Genomic DNA, 9,842 nt, shown 5'->3' with positions numbered 1-9,842 from the left:
TTACTAAGGCAAAGGAAGGTCAAGGGATTAATTAGTCTGATCTTCGGATCCTATTTATTTCCGGAGAAAAGATTGGGATTATTGAAGAACAATTCAATTAGCAAAGATAACAATTATCAAGCATGTTTGAGTTTGATAACTCCTGAGTTACTGATTTCTTAACCAAGATCAAAAAGGGGAAAAGTAAATCTACTGGAATAAAAATGCCTTCAGATGGGAAGCAACAGTAACATAAATAAAAGCAACAATAAACTGAAATACAACAAATAACATTAATTCAAAAGAGTAATCTGTAACATAGAAGAATTCATAAACTAAATTGAGAAAGCAAGTAATGAAAAAAGAATATTGAACCTGATAAAAGATAATCCTTAAAGCAAATAAAATCCTAAATCTAAATCCTAATCCTAAAGAGAGAGGAGAAAACCTCTCTCCAACTAAACCTAAATCATAGAAAGTGACTAAAATTGGAGACTCCCCTCAATGGATGCATTCTCTCACTTCATAACCTCTGGTCTATGCCTTCTGGACTTGGATTTGGGCCAAAAAGGGCTTCAAAATTCGCTATGAGCGTTTTCTGCAATTTCTGGTGCATGGCCTCTGTCACGCATCCGCGTGGGTCACGCAGTCACGTCAATTGGAGTTTTCCTTGTCGCGTAGTCGCGTCAGTCATGCGGCCGCGTCATAGGTGTTCTTCTTTAGGCGCGCGGTCGCGTCAGTCATGCGGCCGCGTCGCTGCTTCTTTGCGCTTGGCATGCGGCCGCGTCGTCCATGCGGTCGTGTCGCTGCCAGTTTCTTCACAAACTCCGTTTTATGCTTTCCTTCCATTTTTGTATGTTTCCTTTCCATCCTTTAAGCCATTCCTGCCTTAGGAGATCTAGAACAACTCAACACACCAATCACGACATCGAATGATAATAAAGGGTAATTAAAATAATTAATTTCAAAGCATAGGAAACATGTTTTTCACAAATATCACATAATAAGGAAGGAAAAGTAAAACCATGCAATTTACATGAATAAGTGGGTGAAGGATTGAATAAATCACTCAAATTAAGTACAGAATATATCATAAAACATGGGTTTATCAACCTCCCCACACTTAAACAATAGCATGTCCTCATGCTAAGCTCAAGAGAAACTATAAAGATGAAGAGGAATGGTAGGATGTATGAAATGCAACCTATCTATATGAATGCAACTACATGCAAAAATGTTTCTACCTACTTGGTTAAAAATAAATAAGTTCTCCAAGACAAACATAAATCAGATTTCACTAATTCAAATCATATAAAATAAAGACAAGTAAACTTGTAAGAAGATAGCTCATGAAAGCAGGGAACATAGAATTAAGCACTGTAGGGTCAATCTCTCTACTCTTCTCTAATCATGCTTTCTAAAACTTTGTTCTTCATCTAACCAATCAACAAATATTTAGTATACTAATGCAAACATCATGAGGTCTTTTCAGGGTTGTAATGGGGCTGAGGTAAAGGTAGGGATATATATATAAGGCTAAGTGAGCTAATTAAGTGAATCCTTGATTAGTCTAAGATCTTACCTAACATACATACTTTGTAAAGCAAAGCTTCTTTACCTATTCTCCCATATTTTTTCCACTTTTGATGTTACATGCTCATGCATTAGTTTTAATTTTGTCCCATGTGCATTGCTTTATTTTGCATTTGGAGAATTCTTTTGTATCCCCTTTATTCAAATACTGAATTATATATTTTTTTTAATACACATGGTAATTCAATTATTTTGATTTCACATGAGCATGCTTCCCAAAAATTTTATTTTGAATTATTTCATTCTTTTCAACTTCCCACCCTTTGTTTTTATCATCCATGTTCCCAATAGGTTTCCCACACTTAAACAATTACACAATTTTTATCTTAAGCTAACCAAGGATTCAACTTGGGATTTTAAATTTGTTTTTCTGCTTAAGGCTAGTGTTGTGGTTTATAGAATAAGAGGGAATTAAAGGCTCAAGGGGGCTAACAAGGGTGATGTAAAAGGTAGGCTAATTTTGGGATAAGTGAGCTAGAATCAAACAATAGCCTCAATCATATGCAAGCATATAAATATATTAAATATTGGACATATAGAATGGAACAAAGCAAAGATTACAATTATAGAGAAGAAAATACACAAGAATAAAAATTTATGGTTAAATAATGTAACCATGTAAATAAGCTCAAAATCTCACAGGTTGTGTGTTCTTTGGCTCAAAAACCATGTTCCAAATACAAATTCAAACAAATTTAACACAAAAATTTTCAATTTAAATTAGTGAAAATTTTCAAAAATAGGATCTAAAGAAACTTATTATTTTAACCAAGCAGTAGCTAAATGCATAAAATCAAACAAACATGCAAATGCAATAATGAACAAACAAAGAAAATAAAACAATGGTGTTGAAAAGAAGAAAATAGCTAACCCATGGAGATCGGTATCGATCTCCCACACTTAAAGATTGCACCGTCCTCGGTGCATGCTAAGATATACAAGTGGACGGGTTGCTTCAACTGGGGCTCTTTTTGTTCCTTTCCTTGCTGGTGATTTGGGAGTAGCTTCCTCTTTACCCTTCTTGGTGGCCATCCTGAAAAGGGAAAAAGAAAGTAACTTTTAGAGCTAAGGGTTAGAGCAAGGAAGAGAGCGGGAAAGGTGGTAATCAATGCACAATAAAGAAGAATGACGTTAACACACGCTCATGAGTACATGTGAAAAGTCATCAATTGAAAATAGCTAGTGCATATAATAACAAGTGAATGCAAGGTGTTTATTGGCATGCTGGCAAAGGCATGAGTAACATAGATCAAGCATTCAATGTCAAAGTTAGATTACCAAGTCTTTCAAACTAACAACATATTTGTAATAACAATTATATTTAATTAATAAAATATAAAAAGGGTTTTGTGAAAAGTAAGCATTTATAGTAGTAGATTAAAAGAAATCTTAAAAATAGTGCACAATGCCATACGGGCGTTTTCACAAACACATAGCATGCATGGTAAATAAGCTATTTGAAAGTATTAAATTGAACATGCAAGCAACCCTTTAAAAAGTAATATATAATTGTCAAATAATCCACAAAAATATAGAAAAAAATAATGACCCAAATAAAATTCCAACACCAATGAAAATAATGCAATGAATGAAAGTATGCAATTAAGTAAAAGAAAATGAAAGATAAGAAGAATGAGAAGGGAAAGAAGGGAAGAAGAAGTAAGTAAGAAAGGAGGGAGGAAAAATTAGGATTGGGGAAGAAAAGATAAAATATTTTGGCATATTAGGTTAAGGTGTGCGACGCTGGCAACGCGGTCGCGTGGGTGACGCGGCCGCGTGGTGCGCAATAAGGTCAGGCGATGCGGACGCGTGGGTCAGGCGATCGCGTCACTTGATTTGTGCTAGTGACGCGAGTGCAGCCTCGCATTCGCACAACTCTCTCTTTGAATTGCATTTTGCCAAAAATCTGGGTAACGCGGTCGCGTGGGTGACGCGATCGCGTGGATGACCATTTTTGAAAGACGACGCGGCCACGTGGGGCACGCATTCGCGTGGGAGGGCTTTGGGCTTCTAGCACGAGTCCAGCCCAATTCCAGCACAACTTTCGGCCATGCACCTTTTCGACGTCGATTTTCATGGCACGCGGCCGCGTGGGAGGCCAAAGTTTCACATGACGCGGTCGCGTGGGGTCAAATTATGCTAAAGACGCACCTCCAGCCACGCTCTCGCGTGACTCTCTATTCAATTCTTTTCTTCCAACGCAATAGTGACGCGGACGCGTCAGCGACGCTGCCGCGTCGCGTGCGTGTTTTCCCTTTCTTTTTTTTATGCAATTATGCAGTATGCAATATGCAGTGTTAATGTAGATGCTATGAAAACTTCCAGGATCAATGAAAATAAAATAAAATAAAATAAAAATAAACAACGCAAAATAAAATTGAAAAAAAACGATCATACCATGGTGGGTTGTCTCCCACCTAGCACTTTTAGTTAAAGTCCTTAAGTTGGACCTTTGGTGAGCTCCCTGTTATGGTGGTTTATGCTTGTACTGATCCAGGAATCCCCACCAATGTTTGTACTTCCAGTAGCCTCCGGGGTCCCAAACTAAGCATGTAAAGCCCTTAAGAAGCTTCAAACAGATTCTTAGGCTCCGGGGTGACAAATGTCAGAACAGATTCCAGGATCCCAAACCTTACTTTTACACCCGTTTCTGTCTTGATCTGTATTTTTTCAACCGGGTGGTAAGTGATCTGAATTCTCACTGTAATGACCAAACAGCTTCTGAGATCCGTTCAACTGAGCTTGACACCAATCCTTGCACCTCAATTTGAAGTGTGAAACCTTGTTGAGTCTTGCGCACCAGCTCTGAGTGCGAGTCATTTTCCTTTTTCTCTTAAAAGCCGCAAAGAGCTCTAAGCTAGCCATCTGTTTCAAGCAAACCATATTCAAGTGGAAAAGTAAAGATAAGAGTCAAGGATTTTACCCACTTGAAGTCTGTGTTGGTTGGCAGTGGCCTTGGGATCGGTGTTTTTAGTGATTCTGCAAGCTCTACTCCCTTACGTTCTTCAGTGAATTCCTCCACTTCTATGCAAACCTTTTCCATTCCAGCCATGTCCTGGTCAAAGTCTTCCATATCTTCCTCATCACTTGAGTCATAATTAGGAGGTTGAGAAAAGTCGACCTCTGCATCATCTTCATATTCACTTGGGGAAGATTCTTCTGTCTCAAAAAATTTACTTGCGGGTGCAAGTTCATCACTAGGAGGACTTGACTGGTGACTATCATCGTTAAGGGAACATGCGTCTTGGGTTATTCCATCCAGTTTTTCATAAGATATCTATATTGGAGGATGTGCAACATCCTCTTTAGCATCAATTGTAACATCCTTGACGGGGTCTTCCATGACGCTGTATTTCCTAGGAGGTTCAACATCTCCTAAATCTTCAACCAACTCTTCTTCTTCTACAATGACAGCGTCCTCTACTTGTTCCAGTACGAAGTTATGCTCTATGCTGTCCACTGGAGTCTCTAGTGTCTTCTTCGTGCTGCGTTCTTCATTAGATTCTCCACATGAAGCCATGGAAGTCTGTTGAGTGTCTGAACGTCTGGAAGATAATTGATTTATTGCTTGCTCCAGTTGATGAAGGGTTGCATTGAACTGGTTTACTGATTCCTCGAAGCGAACCTGTGATTTTTGGCTTGATGGATATGGACATGGTGCGTAGGTGGTGGACGAAATTGTGATCAACAATATTGGCTCTTTGGTATGTACACAAAAACTATTGTGGCTCTTGTTGAATTCGTAACTCCGTTCAACTAACCAGCAAGTGCACTGGGTCGTCCAAGTAATACCTTACGTGAGTAAGGGTCGATCCCACGGAGATTATTGGTTTGAAGCAATCAATATTTATTTTATTAATCTTAGTTAGGATGTCAACAAGGTTATTTGGATTTAACTGTAAGAAGTCAAAGTGTTTAAAATTGTAAGTTGGAATTATTAGATTTGATTGGAAAGATAAACAAGAATAATAGCGTTACTTGTTGTGCAGTAATGGGGAATATGTTGGAGTTTTGGAGATGCTTTGTCCTTTGACTTCAACTCTTCCTTGAAATCCTTCAACACACGCAAGGCTCCTTCCATGGCAAGCTCTATGTAGGGTGTCACCGTTGTCAGTGGCTACTTCCCATCCTCTCAGTGAAAACGTTCCTATGCTCTGTCACAGCACGGCTAATCATCTATCGGTTCTCAATCAGATTGGAATAGAATCCATTGATTCTTTTGCGTCTGTCACTAACGCCCAGCCTTCAGGAGTTTGAAGCACGTCACAGTCATTCAATCCCAGAATCCTACTCGGAATACCACAGACAAGGTTTAGACTTTCCGGATTCTCATGAATGCCGCCATCAATCCGGCTTATACCACGAAGATTCTGCGTAATGAATCTAAGAGATACTCATTCAGTCTGATGTAGAACGGAGGTGGTTGTCAGGCACACGTTCATGGTTTGGGGAAGGTGATGAGTGTCACGGATCATCACTTTCTCCATGATTAAGCGCGAATGAACATCTTAGATAAGAACAAGCGTGTTTGAATGGAAAATAAAGGAATTGTATTAATTCATCGAGACGCTGCAGAGCTCCTCACCCCCAACAATGGAGTTTAGAGACTCATGCCGTCAAAAAGTATGTAATTCAGATCTGAAAATGTCATGAGTTACAGAATAATTCTCTAAAAGTTGTTTAAATAGTAAACTAGTAACCTAGGTTTACAGAATATGAGTAAACTTAAGATAATTGGTGCAGAAATCCACTTCTGGGGCCCACTTGGTGTGTGCTGGGGCTGAGACTAAAGCTATCCACGAGTAGAGGCTTTTCTTGGAGTTGAACTCCAGGTTATGACGTGTTTTGGGCGTTCAACTCCGGATCATGACGTTTTTCTGGCGTCTAACTCCAGACAGCAGCATGTACTTGGCGTTCAACGCCAAGTTACGTCGTCTATCTTCGCGCAAAGTATGGACTATTATATATTGATGGAAAGCCCTGGATGTCTACTTTCCAACGCCGTTAAGAGCGCGTCAATTGGACTCCTGTAGCTCCAGAAAATCCATTTCGAGTGCAGGGAGGTCAGGATCCAACAGCATCAGCAGTCCTTTTTCAGCCTAAGTCAGATTTTAGCTCAGCTTCCTCAATTTCAGCCAGAAAATACCTGAAATCACAGAAAAACACACAAACTCATAGTAAAGTTCAGAAATATGATTTTTGCCTAAAAACTAATAACATTTAACTAAAAACTAATAAAAACATGCTAAAATCTACATGAAATTACCCCCAAAAAGCGTATAAAATATCCGCTCATCACAACACCAAACTTAAACTGTTGCTTGTCCTCAAGCAACTAGATAAATAAAATAGGATGAAAAGAAATTAAGAAACAATAATATCTCAGAGTTTCAAGTGAAGCTCAGATTCTAATTAGATGAGCGGGACTAGTAGCTTTTTGCTTCTGAACAGTTTTGGCATCTCACTTTATCCTTTGAAATTCAGAATGGTTGGCATCCATAGGAACTCAGAATTCAGATAGTATTATTGATTCTCCTAGTTTAGTATGTTGATTCTTGAACACAGCTACTTTATGAGTCTTGGCCGTGGCCCTAAGCACTTTGTTTTCCAGTATTACCACCGGATACATAAATGCCACAGACACATAATTGGGTGAACCTTTTCAGATTGTGACTCAGCTTTGCTAGAGTCCCCAATTAGAGGTGTCCAGAGTTCTTAAGCACACTCTTTTGCTTTGGATCACGACTTTAACCACTCAGTCTCAAGCTCTTCACTTGGACCTGCATGCCACAAGCACATGGTTAGGGACAGCTTGATTTAGCCGCTTAGGCCTAGATTTATTTCCTTGGGCCCTCCTATCCATTAATGCTCAAAGCCTTGGATCCTTTTCACCCTTGCCTTTTGGTTTTAAGGGCTGCTTGGCTTTTATTCCTTTTGATTCAAAAATTTTTTTTTTGAATGCTTTTTCTTGCTTCAAGAATCAATTTCATGATTTTTCAGATCATCAATAATATTTCTCTTATTCATCATTCTTTCAGGAGCCAACAATTTTAACATTCATAAAATTCAATATCAAAAATATGCACTGTTCAAGCATTCATTCAGAAGACAAAAAGTATTGCCACCACATATAAATAATTATAATTTTCCTTATTAAGAACTCGAAAAAATTAAATTGCCTCTTTATTCTACAAATCTACTATTTTATTCATGTTTGATGATGATGAGAAAAATAAGTTATAACTTAATTGGAAATAAAGCCAAAATAGATATGCTAATTACTACTACTCCTATATAACTTCTAAGGTAAAATCCTATAATAATACTATCACAGAGTTAAAGCTAGAATTAGAACTTAACAACCTGTATTTTGGGAAGTGGATGTTCCTCTAGTCTGTGGGGTGCCTCCAAGAATTAATTTCTGACGCTTCAGCTCCCTTAAGTTCACATCCTTGCTCTTCCTGTTCTCTTAGGTGCCATGATCTTAATGAGTTTTAGCTCAGTGATCATGGCAAATCACACCAAACTTAGAGGTTTGCTTGTCCTCAAGCAAAAGAAAGGAAAGGAGAAGAGTAGAAGGAGAGGCATTTTCGAAAAAAAGATAAGATGAGTTGAAAAAGGTATGAGAAGAAATTAAAAATATTTGAAAAAGAATTGGATTGGAAAAAGATTTGTGTTTATGAATTAAGATACATTTGATATTTTTGAAAAAGGGATTTTAGAAATTAGGGTTCTTAGAAAACCAATTTGATTTTGAAGGATGACATTTTGAAACATGTTTATGCAAGAAATCATGAATTGAAACTTAAAAATTTAGAAAAATTGTAAAGAAAAACGAATTTTACCTCCTCCCCACCATCCTGGCGTTAAACGCCCAACTGCTGCATGGTTTGGGCGTTTAATGCCCAAATGTTGCTTCTCCTGGGCGTTCAACGCCCAGCTGATGCATCTTTCTGGCGTTGAACGCCAGGAAGTCCTTTGTTACTGGGCGTTTTTCTAAACGCCCAGGATGCTGTCAATCTGGCGTTAAACGCCCAGAAGGTGCTTCTTTCTGGCGTTTAACGCCCAGAAAATGCTCCTTTCTGGCGTTTAACGCCCAGAAGGCTACCCTTACTGGCGTTGAACGCCCAGTGGGTGCTTCTTTTGGGCGTTCAACGCCCAAAATGCTTCTTACTGGCTTTTTCACGCCAGTGAGCTTCCAATCTCCCTTATAACTCTGTGAATCCAACCAATTGCTATTTTACCTTTGAAGATACCTTGACATATACCTGTAAAAAAAAATCAATACGAATAAAATTAAATTTTGTGATTGGCTGGGTTGCCTCCCAGCAAGCGCTTCTTTAATGTCATTAGCTGGACTATTACTGAGTTTTAATCAAATCTCAGTTTTGAGCATTCTTGCTCAAAATTGCCTTCAAGATAATGTTTGACTCTTTGTCCATTAGCAATGAACTTTTTGTTAGAGTCATTATCCTGAAGCTCTATGTATCCATATGGTGATACGTTTGTAATGACATATGGACCTCTCCACCGGGATTTTAATTTCCCAGGGAATAATTTGAGCCTAGAATTAAATAGCAGAACTTTCTGCCCCGGCTCAAAGACTCTGGATGACAATTTCTTATCATGCCATCTTTTCGCTTTCTCTTTGTAAATCTATGCATTTTCGAAAGCATTGAGTCTAAATTCCTCTAGCTCATTTAGCTGGAGCAATCGTTTTTCTCCGGCTAACTTGGCATCAAGGTTTAGGAATCTGGTTGCCCAATAGGCCTTGTGTTCCAGTTCCACTGGCAAGTGACATGCCTTTCCATACACAAGCTGGTATGGAGAGGTCCCTATAGGGGTCTTGAATGCTGTTCTGTATGCCCACAGAGCATCATCCAAGCTTCTTGCCCAATCCCTTCTGCGGTTAATTACAGTCCGTTCCAGGATTCTTTTGAGTTCTCTATTTGAGACTTCAGCTTGCCCATTAGTTTGTGGATGATATGGAGTAGCTACCCTGTGGCTAACTCCATAACGAACCAGAGCAGCATAAAGCTGTTTATTGCAGAAATGAGTGCCCCCATCACTAATTAACACTCTAGGGATACCAAATCTGCTGAAGATGTGTTTCTGGAGGAATTTTAACACTGTTTTAGTGTCATTGGTGGGTGTTGCAATAGCCTCCACCCATTTGGATACATAATCCACTGCCACCAGAATATAAGTGTTTGAGTATGATGGTGGGAAGGGTCCCATAAAGTCAATGCCCCATACATCAAACAACTCAA

This window comes from Arachis stenosperma, chromosome 4, assembly GCF_014773155.1.
Source record: "Arachis stenosperma cultivar V10309 chromosome 4, arast.V10309.gnm1.PFL2, whole genome shotgun sequence".
NCBI lineage: Eukaryota > Viridiplantae > Streptophyta > Magnoliopsida > Fabales > Fabaceae > Arachis > Arachis stenosperma.
The sequence above is the reverse complement of the archived record's forward strand: the minus strand, read 5'-3'. Positions refer to the sequence as shown.